This window comes from Myxocyprinus asiaticus, chromosome 49 (assembly GCF_019703515.2).
Source record: "Myxocyprinus asiaticus isolate MX2 ecotype Aquarium Trade chromosome 49, UBuf_Myxa_2, whole genome shotgun sequence".
NCBI classification, from domain to species: domain Eukaryota; kingdom Metazoa; phylum Chordata; class Actinopteri; order Cypriniformes; family Catostomidae; genus Myxocyprinus; species Myxocyprinus asiaticus.
The window spans coordinates 16514965-16529303 of record NC_059392.1 but is presented as its reverse complement, the minus strand read 5'-3'; the positions used below and the strand labels follow the sequence as shown (position 1 = coordinate 16529303).

Below are 14339 nucleotides of genomic sequence, written 5' to 3'. Positions count from 1 at the left end.
AGCTCCAAAAATGACAAAAGTATCATTATTGCAGTCTACATGATTTATGCACTATATTCCAAGTATTCTGAAGTCATCTAATAACATTTGGAACACTATTTGGAACAGGCCAAAATTTAAGTTGCTAGTCTTTTCCTACACAGTAGCTCTCATATGTCATTTGCGTCCATGTTCAGATTAAAAAATATCAGCATGTCACAGCAAGTTTGATGCAAAAAGGCATTAGTTCTTGCATGTGTTGTAACCAAACGCAATACACCAACCACATATGTGGATTGTAGAATGATATTTGAGAGCTACAGCAGTGGGGAAGGTTTTAGTGAAAAAAAGGCTTTGGTCTATTTCATACACAAAGCTATCATATGGCTTCAGAAGATTTAGAATGTAACACACAAGCCATATGTACTTCTTTCATGATACTTTTATGGTGTTTTTGTCCTTTTTGGAGCTTGTAAGTGTTGGGCCTCATGTATTCAGATAGAAGACAAAGGCAGGCCTTACACAGTCATAAAACATAACTCAAGCCCCCACATACTAGGTCATAAATTATACTGATAAAAATAGTTCCAAAATCAAACAAAGGGAGTCCAAAACAGACTACAAATCCCATGAAGCCTTGCTCACTAAAGGATCGAACTCTCAACTCCTATTGGATGAGGCACACAACAGAACGTCCCTCAAACCATGACATCACCAGGAGTAGAAATACTTCTGAAATGCTTCCGGGATTTGCTTCTAGCAACTTTGTTCGCCGAGTATAGACGTAGCTCATCGCTGCTCTCAGGTGCAACCTCGTGGCACAAGGAAGTAACGTACAACTTGAAACTGTGGCCATACAATCTCCATCTCGCTGGACGAGTTGAGATCACTCTGTGTTCAACCGAATACTCTAATGGATCCGAAGGAGACCGCCGAGCAATCCGCATCTTCATCCGTTTGCCTGCAGAAGTGAAGAGATTAAAGATTTCTCTTCCATCTTCAATCAAGTCGACATTTCTGAAGTTCTCCGCCAGCCCGCCGAGAATCAACAGCCGTGCCCGCCAACAGAGCGAGGAAACGGCCTCCCGTCATCACATGAGCCTCAAGGAACCGGGTCGGAATTAAAGGACGGATGAACACACATTCTGCATCCTCTTGCGATTCAAGTAAGAGGTTTACATCTGGGCAGAGATAGAATATTATAGTGTATTATTCTTGTGTTTCAAGGTTTTTGCTTGTACAGTTTACGGACCGCCATGTCCGCTCATTATTAATGCTCAGGGTATTAATTATCACAAATTTGTTTTGCTGTATTGTGGTCCAACCAAATTGGACTGTTGTGCATTTTCGCCATCGCGGGTGAAACCGGCAAACTGAGTTATCCATTAAAGAGTCAAAGAACGCGGGACTTTTACGAGCCGTCCACCGTGTCTCTGAGTGATAAACTAACAGCTGCTTTCTCTCTCACGATCGCGAAATCGGCTTTAGGGCCATCACTTAATTCTCTCTCTCTCTCGTACTAACCACACACACACACACACACACACACACACACACACTTGCTCTCTCACACATACACACCCTCGTGTTATAGAATTATTTTTATTTCCATATCTAATCATATCACTGTTTAGTTTGTAGTTGTAAATCAGAAGTTTATTGACTGCATTGTATTAATTATTAATTGATATTACTGCATAAATAAACTTTGTTTATGTTACAAAGAGAAGTGTTTTGGTTTGTTTTGCATACGCCTGTGTCATGCTGACGGGATGTCAGTGCTCGGATTCAAGCCTTCATTCATTGTTTTTTTTCCCGAAAATCGATATTCTTCGGATGTCGATTTTCCTAAGAAAACAATCTAATATTGAGACTGTTATACTATCTGGTTATTAGTCCCTGATTCCAGGGTGGTGCCCCATCAATGTTAATCCTTATTAATATTCTGTTGATTTTTGATAATTGATAATTATCTTTGATGATTGTTGAATTTGAATGATCAATAAGCTAGTGTTAATTTTAATTAATGTTTCATCGATGTTAACAATTAACGATTATCTTTGATAATTGCTGATTTAAAGGATTAAAAAAAGCTAACATTGATTCTCATCAATGTTCTATTGATTTTAATAATTAATAATTATCTTTGATAATTATTAATTATTGCTAATAACCAAACTTGCTCCTAAACATAGCACACTACATTTACTGGAGCCCCATATGAGGTTTTAATGAGTTAGATTCAATTAATTAATTTAAACATGAATTAATAACTAAAGAAATAATTATTAATTATTTCTGATAGTAACACTGATCTAAACAACCAGTAAAGCACTACATTTACATTTACAAGACATTTACTTTGAACATTTGTATGGAAAAGAACTGTGAGAAGATTTTTCTAAAATTATCCTGTGTTCCACAAAAGAAAGTAATTTGAGTTTGGAAAGATATGATAATGAGTACATTTAATTATTTAAATTTTTGGGTGAACTATCCCTTTAAAAAGTGTTGTGTTCTTTCTGCAGTACTGTAAGTGCTTGGCGTTCAGTAAACCATTTCAGTTCGCTCAAGAGGACATGCCTCAAATCCGCAAGAGGATCTACAGAGAACTCTGTGACTGTAGTGTGTCTGACTGTTCAAACCCAGACAAACTAACATAGATTTTCTCATAGTGTCTGGAAGGGATTGAACTTCATGTAGAGACCAAGAAATCCTAAGTATGGATCAGGCACAGCTGGAGCTTCCTGAAACTATCCAAGCATTTCTTAATGAAATTAAGAAATTTCTTAATTTTTTCTGAAATGTTGCAGCAGTTAAACGCCTGTAGTTTGGTCATTTACTTAAGTTTGATCAGTTAAAGGTCATTTTAAAATGTGCACATTGAGTTTGTTGCAGTGAAAGCTGCAGGTTAGTGCCTTTTATTTATATTTTATTTTGATTACATAATTTCTTCAGAGCAGCCTTCATCAAAGCGGCTGTTGTCATAGGTTCAAGGAATAGGTCAACCAACAATGAAAGTTTTGTCATTTAATCTACTTATGTTGTTCCAAACTGGTATGACTTTCTATGAATGGTAAATGAGGCTAACATTCTGCTTAAAATCTCCTTTTGAGTAAATAACTACAGAATTTTTATTTTTGAGTGAACTATTTTTTCATAACCTCAGACAGTGAGATGATGGAGTTCCTGACTACTAGTTCATCATACATGTTAAATAACCAGTACCATGTCTTTTGTGTGCTTGTATACCGACTTGGCACTTTTCACTAACAGGTTATAAAACATCTTAAAATTTTTGTTCTTTCAACAAAGTAGACCATGTCAGTGTAAAGAGGTGCTTACCTTCAGAAAATGTGGTTCATCCACATCAGGATGTCAAATTAAACATATTCTGTCATTTATTATATTACGAGGTTTGCAGTCTGTTACCAATATTTGGGACAAGTCTGAACAGAGTTTAAAACTTTGATTTGTATAATTTTATTATGCCCTAGCAATTAAATTAATATACATAATAATGAAATCATATGTTCAAAGTTTTAATAAAAAAGCCACTATATGTCAGAATGGGTTACAGGATTTTAAATAAAAGCACTTTGTATCAAAGAAAACTGAACAAACGCAGGATTCCAGGATTGGTTTTATTTTGACAAAACCCGACAAATTCCAAAACCAGACTTTATTATGGTTAAGTGGTTTCAAGATGCTGGTCATCAGCTTTATCAACTCAGAGTTTGATCCTGTTTCTGATTAGTTCACGAGCGCATTTACATGAATGAATGATGTGTTCCGAAAAGCCAGTCACATGCAGCAAAGTCATTTAATTTTCTGCTTTCGAGGAAGGATTTAAACACATTTCCACAGCACAAGAGGTCATTATAAAATCTGATAAATTAAAACACATTTACACAGCACCTGACTATAAAAGAAGAATTTACAGACATTCACACAGCAAGAACAAACACCACTGCTGGAAAAAAAAAAAAAATCTGAATGTCATACACACTGATATATTAGCTATTTGTACACTTTAAGTGAATTAATAGGTCCACGACAAGAACATAAAGACTTGTTTATTTTAAAATATTAATTAAAATTGTGTTTTTAGATTATATAATATAATTTTATATTATTATAAATTAATATGGCCAGGCCTACTATTGAATAATTAAAAAGCAACCATTTTAAGAATATTGTGTGTCATGTTATCTTGTCATAGGTCTTCTTAACGCATACCATCTTCTCATATAAAGACATACTAGTGTGCTTTTATTCAGCTTCATGTGAAATACTGTGTACATAACCAGCAACTCCACACCTTATATACTGTATGAGGAGTGATTAAAATGTTAAAATCGATCATTATTGACTGACAATGCATTAATCCATCTTACTAGATATTTAATAGATTTATTTTAGGTTTATTTTTTCATATACGGTGGCCAGAAAAAGTATGTGAATTACCTGCATTTATGTATGCCTTAAAATCTGGTTTGATCATCTGTGTTACAATAATGAACAAACAATCTGTTTTAACTAATAACACACAAATTATGTTGGCTTGACCAAAATTTTGTAATTGTAACTCCTAGAGCTTTCAAGCTACATCCACCAAACTCTGCACAGACCTTCAGACTGTTCTGGAATAGTGTTATATAATCTTTTAATAATATCTTTTCAAACTCATCAAACTTCCGGTTTCCACACAGCAGACGATCAAAACCGGAAAAATCCCATTCACTTAAACTGACGGAATGTTCAGATGACCCAAGACTATTCAAACTCCAACTGTCAAAATTCAAATGTAAACAGACCTACACAAGGCCTTCAGCTGCTCTATTGAATATCTCTCCTCTCTCTCTCTCTCTGCCTACATGCTAGAACATGCTAGCAAAAAAAAAAAAAAAAAAAGAACATGCTAGCAACACCTAGCAACATGCTAGCAACACCTAGCTCCATGCTAAACACGTTAGTACTGTCTAGCTACGTTGTAGAAGCATTTAGTAGAAGTGTTTGTTCAATTCTGACATCGTTGGTCAGACATTAGAGTATAGAAGCTTATCAATAATGTAAGACACCATTGTTAAATTGGTTATTAGATGTATTAAACAAAAAACAGGCCAAACTAAAATAGATGACTGCCCAAGTTAAGAATGTTAAAATTACATTTCAGTTTTTGCCCTTAGAAGCTGAGGGTTGAACATTGATGAACCACCTGTAACGAACCACCATAAATTACACACAGTCATACCGCAAACGGGAATTTTGAAGCCGTATTGAATTACATACTTTTTTTTTCAAAATGCACGTTAGCTTCAAAATTCATTTTTGCGGCATGACTGTATAATTTATGTTGTAGAAAAAAACGTTCATGTATCGTCAAGTAATGTTTACCACTGATCTTATTTTACACATAAGTAAAAAAAATTTTTTAAAAAAACATAGGAAAATCCCAAGGCGAATTAGACTTCACCTACAAATTGACGTCATGACTAAACAGCTCTACTGACAATTATGATCTAAAATGTGTAAAAATCAAAACATAAAATGCATTTAATAGGCTCCAGCACTGTCTGCAAACCTACACAGGACAAGCGGCTATAGAAGATGGATAGATAGATGTTTGTCACCATATTAGATAATGTTCCAGGTATACTGCTCATATATTTGACTGAATTTAGTAATGTTGATGCGCCATAGACTACCACTAGGTGTCAGAAGGCACACAGCGACATGTGATACTTCCCCTTTAAGAGAACAGCAACGTAGACATGTTATGCAATTCAAGGAAATCTTTAACGTGCGATAGGAGCGATAGAACACGAAAAGCATTCTCTAACTTAATGGAGATAGATAATCAGACCACGTCCATCGAAGTAATATGCATAATCAACGTACATGAATATTGACAATGATTTCCCAATGCAGGAGAATAATCGGGCCTGCAAACACTTTCATAAACGTATGAGCAATGTGAACGAGGGTCCCCCATGTACGTGACGCGCCGCCACGCTGGAAAAGCACACACACTTTTACACACCAAACACAACGATCGGCGTGCAGCAAGCTCTCTTAAAATCAAACGTTGCCGCTTGAAAAGTCATACTGATCCAGTATGTATGTATGATGAAAAGAGAATTTATATAATTGATAGCAAAACCTAAACCCTGTTGAACACCAGTTAGATGTATATGACAACAGGCCCAGTTCCAGATCAAAATCACTGAGGGTGCTCTGTATAAAGTGGAGATGTATCGTTATTACACATTTTGTAATAGATTAAATCACGTTTAAATTCTACTAAAACAACGTAAAGAACAGTTTTTCCATGTACATTTTTTGCTTCATTTTTCCCCCCCTCACATGATCTGTCGCTGAAAATGACAGCAAAATGCTGCACCTGCAGATTAGGAAATACATTGATGCTGCATTTTGTGTTCACAAAATTCAGAGATTTTTGTGTTTGCTGGGACTCAAAGAAATCTGCTTGCCAATTTACAGTATTAGTCTTAGATATTCAACTGAGCAGGTGTGTGCAGTTATTTTGGTACAAGGGCCATATCAGCCGTTAAGTAGAACATGGAAAAGAGAAGATACAAATTTCTGCATAGTTGTATCTTTTAAGCCCAAAAATATGAATGATGCACAATTTTCTGAAGTGCATACTGATGGGACCATTCTGTGATTGCTTGAAGTTTTGCTGCTACTTTTCTATCACGTGTTAGTAAAACTGAATAAAGGCTGAGTATAATTATTGTTTATTTTACCATACTTCAATGCAGTGGTAATTTAGTATTCAATTTAACACTACATCAGGAGTCTGGTTTAATAGCAAAATATTCAGCAATAATAGATTCTAAAAGCTTATTTTATAGTTTATTGTTTTATTCTGAAAGCATTATCATTCTGTTTACACGCTCATGATGTGGGTCTTGTCAATGGTTTGTTTGGCATCCCATTCAGCACGCAGCTGAATAAAACAGGCTGCATGACACTGATAAATGATTACTGCCAGAGTAACATTTGCATACAGGTGTGTGGGACTTCAGAATTTCACAAATAACACAAAGAACAAACATACAGGTGCATCTCAATAAATTAGAATGTCGTGGAAAAGTTCATTTATTTCAGTAATTCAACTCAAATTATGAAACTCGTGTATTAAATAAATTCAGTGCACACAGACTGAAGTAGTTTAAGTCTTTGCTTCTTTTAATTGTGATGATTTTGGCTCACATTTATCAAAAACCCACCAATTCACTATCTCAAAAAATTAGAATACATCATAAGACCAATAAAAAAAAACATTTTTAGTGAATTGTTGGCCTTCTGGAAAGTATGATCATTTACTGTATATGTACTCAATACTTGGTAGGGGCTCCTTTTGCTTTAATTACTGCCTCAATTCGGCGTGGCATGGAAGTGATCAGTTTGTGGCACTGCTGAGGTGGTATGGAAGCCCAGGTTTCTTTGACAGTGGCCTTCAGCTCATCTGCATTTTTTGGTCTCTTGATTCTCATTTTCCTCTTGACAATACCCCATAGATTCTCTATGGGGTTCAGGTCTGGTGAGTTTGCTGGCCAGTCAAGCATACCAACACCATGGTCATTTAACCAACTTTTGGTGCTTTTGGCAGTGTGGGCAGATGCCAAATCCTGCTGGAAAATGAAATCAGCATCTTTAAAAAGCTGGTCAGCAGAAGGAAGCATGAAGTGCTCCAAAATTTCTTGGTAAACGGGTGCAGTGACTTTGGTTTTCAAAAAACACAATGGACCAACACCAGCAGATGACATTGCACCCCAAATCATCACAGACTGTGGAAACTTAACACTGGACTTCAAGCAACTTGGGCTATGAGCTTCTCCACCCTTCCTCCAGACTCTAGGACCTTGGTTTCCGAATGAAATACAAAACTTGCTCTCATCTGAAAAGAGGACTTTGGAACACTGGGTGACAATCCAGTTCTTCTTCTCCTTAGCCCTGGTAAGACGCCTCTGATGTTGTCTGTGGTTCAGGAGTGGCTTAACAAGAGGAATACAACAACTGTAGCCAAATTCCTTGACATGTCTGTGTGTGGTGGCTCTTGATGCCTTGACCCCAGCCTCAGTCCATTCCTTGTGAAGTTTACCCAAATTCTTGAATCAATTTTGCTTGACAATCATAAGGCTGCGGTTCTCTCGGTTGGTTGTGCATCTTTTTCTTCCACACTTTTTCCTTCCACTCAACTTTCTGTTAACATGCTTGGATACAGCACTCTGTGAACAGCCAGCTTCTTTGGCAATGAATGTTTGTGGCTTACCCTCCTTGTGAAGGGTGTCAATGATTGTCTTCTGGACAACTATCAGATCAGCAGTCTTCCCCATGATTGTGTAGCCTAGTGAACCAAACTGAGAGACCATTTTGAAGGCTCAGGAAACCTTTGCAGGTGTTTTGGGTTGACTAGCTGATTGGCATGTCACCATATTCTAATTTTTTGAGATAGTGAATTGGTGGGTTTTTGTTAAATGTGAGCCAAAATCATCACAATTAAAAGAACCAAAGACTTAAACTACTTCAGTCTGTGTGCATTGAATTTATTTAATACACGAGTTTCACAATTTGAGTTGAATTACTGAAATAAATGAACTTTTCCACGACATTCTAATTTATTGAGATGCACCTGTATTTCTCTCTCACTTGGCTTTAATCGCGTGTCCCCTCCGTGTGCAAATGATGCGAAGATCTATTGGGATTTAACTAAAGTTCATCACTGAAAAGGTTTGCTCACAGACTTGGCACTAAACAGCACACGCAGCCTCACTAATGGACACGGAGTTGCTGCATCACACTTTTCTTTTAGCATAATATTGCACTATTGAGGGCTAAGTATTTTATTATTATTTTTCGAAGTGGAGAGAGAGGGTGTGTGCACTCGCGTGCATGGTTGCCAGATTGCATAAATTAATTATGACATAAGGTGAAATATTTCCTATTTGTGCATTTATAAATCTCTGCTTGGGGTGTTGCATCTATTATCTGGCAACCCTGAGCATATTACAAGCTTGTGGATGTGCGATAGGTCCCAAAGCCAGATAAATGAAAGCACTAATAAAAAACATTCATGATAAATCGACCCACGGGCAGAAGTTTGCCCTGGTCTGCAATTGAGGGTGCTCTAAGTTTCGTTTGAGTGTTCTTAGCACCCTCGTAGAACCGGGCCTATATGACAAGTTTCCCCAAGAGAAGAATAAACATAGGACTTAAGTATCTTGCTGATGAAACCACACTCTTAGAAAAAAAGGTTCTTTGGGGTTCTATACAGAATCCTAGAATTCTTTATTCAGCTCCAAATAACACTTTATGCCAAAAAGGTTCTATTTACAAAGATTTACCTTTTGCAAAAAAAAAAAAAAATAAAAAAGGGGTTCTGTGGGTTGACAGTTGCTTCATGTACGTATGTCTGTATGCATGTATGATTATGCATAAATTACACTATTGAAAGTTTTGTTTATAAATAGTTTTGAATACTACACTACTTTTTCATTTGCATTTCATGCAGAAAAAATAAACATTTACAATGTACTTCTACAGCTTTGGGTTTGATTAGAGAAGGATAAATATCAGATAACACTATGTAACAATTTTTTTTTTCCTGGGTAGTAAGTGTTATTTCCTAATGGCTAATGCCTCAAAAGTATAGAAAATGGCTATTATTCCCCACAAACTTTGCTTTTGTGACCAGGACAGTGACATTTTGAAATTTACTTATTTCCAATGCGAAAATGGGTGAAGAAAACAACATATGAATCCAAAATTCTTCTTTATTTGTGGTCTGACGAAGACACCAGCTTTGACCTTTGCCTCAGACAGCTTAGGGAAGCATTCTTGAAGGTACTTGAAGGCTGACAACTCCTTATCTAGAGCTCTGACAAATTGTTTCATAAGGCCCAATTTGATGTGCAGTGGTGGCATCAGCACCTTCCGGGGGTCCACCAGTGGCTCCCACTTGACGTTGTTCCTCCCCACAGAGAACTCTGTCCGCTGTGGCCAGTCCCGCCTGTGGTAGTGCACCTTGGTGTCCCCGCTGTCCCAAAGGCAAAGATAGCAGGGAAACTTGGTAAAATCGCCTTGGAGACCCATCAGGAATGCCACCATTTTGAAGTCTCCCATGACCTCATCATATTTCAAGGCATCCAGCAAGGTCTTGATGCTGTTGTAATCCTCTTTGAGGTGCACCAGTGAGCCAGGGGAAGAGACGGGTACTTGTTACCATTATGGACCAGCATGGATTTGAATATCACTTTAGTATAAATACATGTTAATTTGGATTCATATTTTGTTTTTTTTCTGACTTTATGTGAACGAAAAAACACAAATTCGCCTGTTTTCTCATTGGAAATAGGTACATTTAAAAATATCACTGTCCTGGTCACAAAAGCAAAGTTTGTGGGGAATAATGGCCATTTTCTATACTTTTGAGGCATAAGCAATTAGGAAATAACACTTACTACCCAGGAACAAAATAAAATAAAAATTTGTTACACAGTGTAATCAGATCCAACGTCCTTTCTCTTTTAGACAACAGGTTTATCTTAGTATTAATATACAGTCTACTCAACTTCGGAAAGGTCAGGGGCCGCAAAGCTGGATCAATGTACCTATGAGGGCCGCACTCTTAATTTTTATGATTTTATATATATATACACTATATTGCCAAAAGTATTCGCTCACCCATCCAAATAATTGAATTCAGGTGTTCCAATCACTTCCATGGCCACAGGTGTATAAAATGAAGCACCTAGGCATGCAGACTGCTTCTACAAACATTTGTGAAAGAATGGGCCGCTCTCAGGAGCTCAGTGAATTCCAGCGTGGTACTGTGATAGGATGCCACCTGTGCAACAAGTCCAGTCGTGAAATTTCCTCGCTACTAAATATTCCACAGTCAACTGTCAGTGGTATTATAACAAAGTAGAAGCGATTGGGAATGACAGCAACTCAGCCACGAAGTGGTAGGCCACGTAAAATGACAGAGCGGGGTCAGCGGATGCTGAGGCGCATAGTGCGCAGAGGTCGCCAACTTTCTGCAGAGTCAATCGCTACAGACCTCCAAAGTTCATGTGGCCTTCAGATTAGCTCAAGAACAGTGCATAGAGAGCTTCATGGAATGGGTTTCCATGGCCGAGCAGCTGCATCCAAGCCATACATCACCAAGTGCAATGCAAAGCGTCGGATGCAGTGGTGTAAAGCACGCCGCCACTGGACTCTAGAGCAGTGGAGACGCGTTCTCTGGAGTGACGAATCACGCTTCTCCATCTGGCAATCTGATGGATGAGTCTGGGTTTGGCGGTTGCCAGGAGAACGGTACTTGTCTGACTGCATTGTGCCAACTGTGAAGTTTGGTGGAGGGGGATTATGGTGTGGGGTTGTTTTTCAGGAGCTGGGCTTGGCCCCTTAGTTCCAGTGAAAGGAACTCTGAATGCTTCAGCATACCAAGAGATTTTGGACAATTCCATGCTCCCAACTTTGTGGGAACAGTTTGGGGATGGCCCCTTCCTGTTCCAACATGACTGCGCACCAGTGCACAAAGCAAGGTCCATAAAGACATGGATGAGCAAGTTTGGTGTGGAAGAACTTGACTGGCCTGCACAGAGTCCTGACCTCAACCCGATAGAGCACCTTTGGGATGAATTAGAGCGAAGACTGCGAGCCAGGCCTTCTCGTCCAACATCAGTGTCTGACCTCACAAATGGGCTTCTGGAAGAATGGTCAAAAATTCCCATAAACACACTCCTAAACCTTGTGGAAAGCCTTCCCAGAAGAGTTGAAGCTATTATAGCTGCAAAGGGTGGGCCGACGTCATATTAAACCCTATGGATTAAGAATGGGATGTCACTTAAGTTCATATGCGTCTAAAGGCAGATGAGCGAATACTTTTGGCAATATAGTGTATATGTATACTGTATATATATATATATATATATATATAGATAGATAGATAGATATAATGACAATTCTCTCATCATTTATTCACCCTCATGCCATCCCAGATGTATATAACTTTTTCTTCTGCTGAATGATTGTTTTTTTATTTTTTAAGAAAAAATATCCCAGCTCTGTAGATGAGAGACAGATCAATATTTAAGTCCTTGGCTTTTTTACTATAAATCTCGAGATTTATAGCAAAAAAGGTCTTAAATATTGATCTGTTTCTCACCCACACCTATCATATTGCTTTTGATTATATGGATTTAACCACTGGAGTCGTATGAATTAATTTTATTCTGCATTTATGTGCTTTTGGAGCTTCAACGTTCTGACCAGCATTCACTAGCATTGTATGGACCAACAGAGCTGAAATATTCTCTAAAAATCCTCATTTTTGTTCTGCTGAAGAAAGTCGTACACATCTTATATGGCATGAGGGTGAGTTAATTATGAGAGAATTTTCATTTTGTGTCAACTATCCCTTTTAGTAATTATTTTAAACATAAGGTGTGTAAATGTCGATTTTCTGATGTCGATCAGTTCTGTTGTCACTGTGATTGTCAACTAACAAACATCATGAGGGTTCAACATCACATACCCCAGAGATACGTATAACAAGAGCGATATTTAGTGAAAATTCATAAAGATTTGTTCACCACCTAGCGTTTTGCGTAGAAGTTACTCAGATCACTAAAAATAATTTACGTGAAGGCATCTGTACGCCATGACTGCAGAAAAAAAAAATAAAATTCTGCCGTCACTGCAGGAAAAAACAAAACTTATTTTTATTCCCTGTAAATACTGTTGTCATGACAAGTACATATATCTAATGAAGCTATTCAAGAGATTGGACAGATTCGCACAGTGTTGAGTACAACTCTCAAGTGAGATACTGCGTGTGAACCAGGGGCGTTGCTAGATATAAAGCTCTACTGGGGCACAGGCACAAACTAAACAGTGATATGATTAGATATGGAAATAAAAATAATCCTATAACACATAAGGTGTGTGTGTGTCAGTGTGGTTAGTGAGAGAGAGAGAGAGAGATTATTAAGTGACAGCCCGAAAGCTGATTTCGCGATAGCTGGAGATAAAACAGCCGTGTTCATCACTCAGAGACGCGGTTTTACGAGCGGGGCTCGTAAAAGTCCCTTGTTATTTGACTCTTTAATGGATGAACTCAGTTGCTGTCTCACCCGCGATGGCGAAAATGCACAACAGTCCAATTTGGTTGGACCACAATACAGCAAAACAAATGTGTGATAATTAATACCCTGAGTATTAATAATGAGCGGACATGGCGGTCCGTAAACTGTACAAGCAAAAACCTTGAAACACAAGAATAACACACTATAATATTCTATCTCTGCCCAGATGTAAACCTCTTACTTGAATCGCAAGAGGATGCAGAATGTGTGTTCATCCGTCCTTTAATTCCGACCCGGTTCCTTGAGGCTCATGTGATGACGGGAGGCCGTTTCCTCGCTCTGTTGGCGGGCACGGCTGTTGATTCTCGGCGGGCTGGCGGAGAACTTCAGAAATGTCCAGACGTAAACCTCTTTCTTGAATCGCATGAGGACACAGGTAGAATGTGTTTTCCTCCGTCATTTAACTTTGACCCGGTTCCTTGAGGCTCGTGTGATGACGAGAGGTCGTTTCCTCGCGCTGTCGGCGGGCACGGCTGTTGATTGTCGGCGGCCGGTACGGCAACAATTGCAACAAGTACTGGGAAAAGGTAAACATGTAGAGATATTAATCTTTACGAAAATATTTAAGTATCTTCAACATACTGTACATGAACATTCTCAACATGTTTTATGGCATAAAAGGCATACACTGTATATGCAAATAACAAAAACGGAGAGAAAACTTTCTAGCATATTTGCATTCTTCTACATTACACAATGATAATAATGAATAATTACAGCTTTTTCAATATAATTTTAAATTATTGAAAAAGCTGTAATTATTCATAATTCTGACGTTCTATTCTGATTTTTAGAATATTATTTATATATATATATATATATAAAATAATATTCTAAAAATAAATATAATATATATTCTAAAAGTAAACAAAGTTTTCCCCAGTAGTTTAAAAAGTCTTGTCTATCGCCAAGTCCAAACTGAGCTGGTTCATTTTTTGAGCATTAAACTGTACCGCCTATTCTTCATTTTGGCAAAACGGTCAGTCACTTGACTCTGACTCAATTTACAAAGTTCTTCCCTCTCAACCGATAAGACAGCAAGATGGTGAAGCCTGTCTTGTCCCATTGTGCACCTCAGCCAAGTGTGGAGCCGTCTCAGCACACTGAATGACCGTTCACAACTACAGCTATTGACTGGGATTGTCAGAGAGAGATCTGCATAACCTGTGTCAAGGTTGGGAA

General features: G+C 37.9%; 1 pseudogene; it reads left to right on the top strand.

Annotated features, from left to right (window-relative positions):
- LOC127438089 (sentrin-specific protease 5-like) overlaps nt 1-2642 on the top strand; it is a 37218-nt pseudogene extending 34576 nt beyond the window's left edge.
- Nucleotides 2643-14339: the final 11697 nt, after the last annotated feature.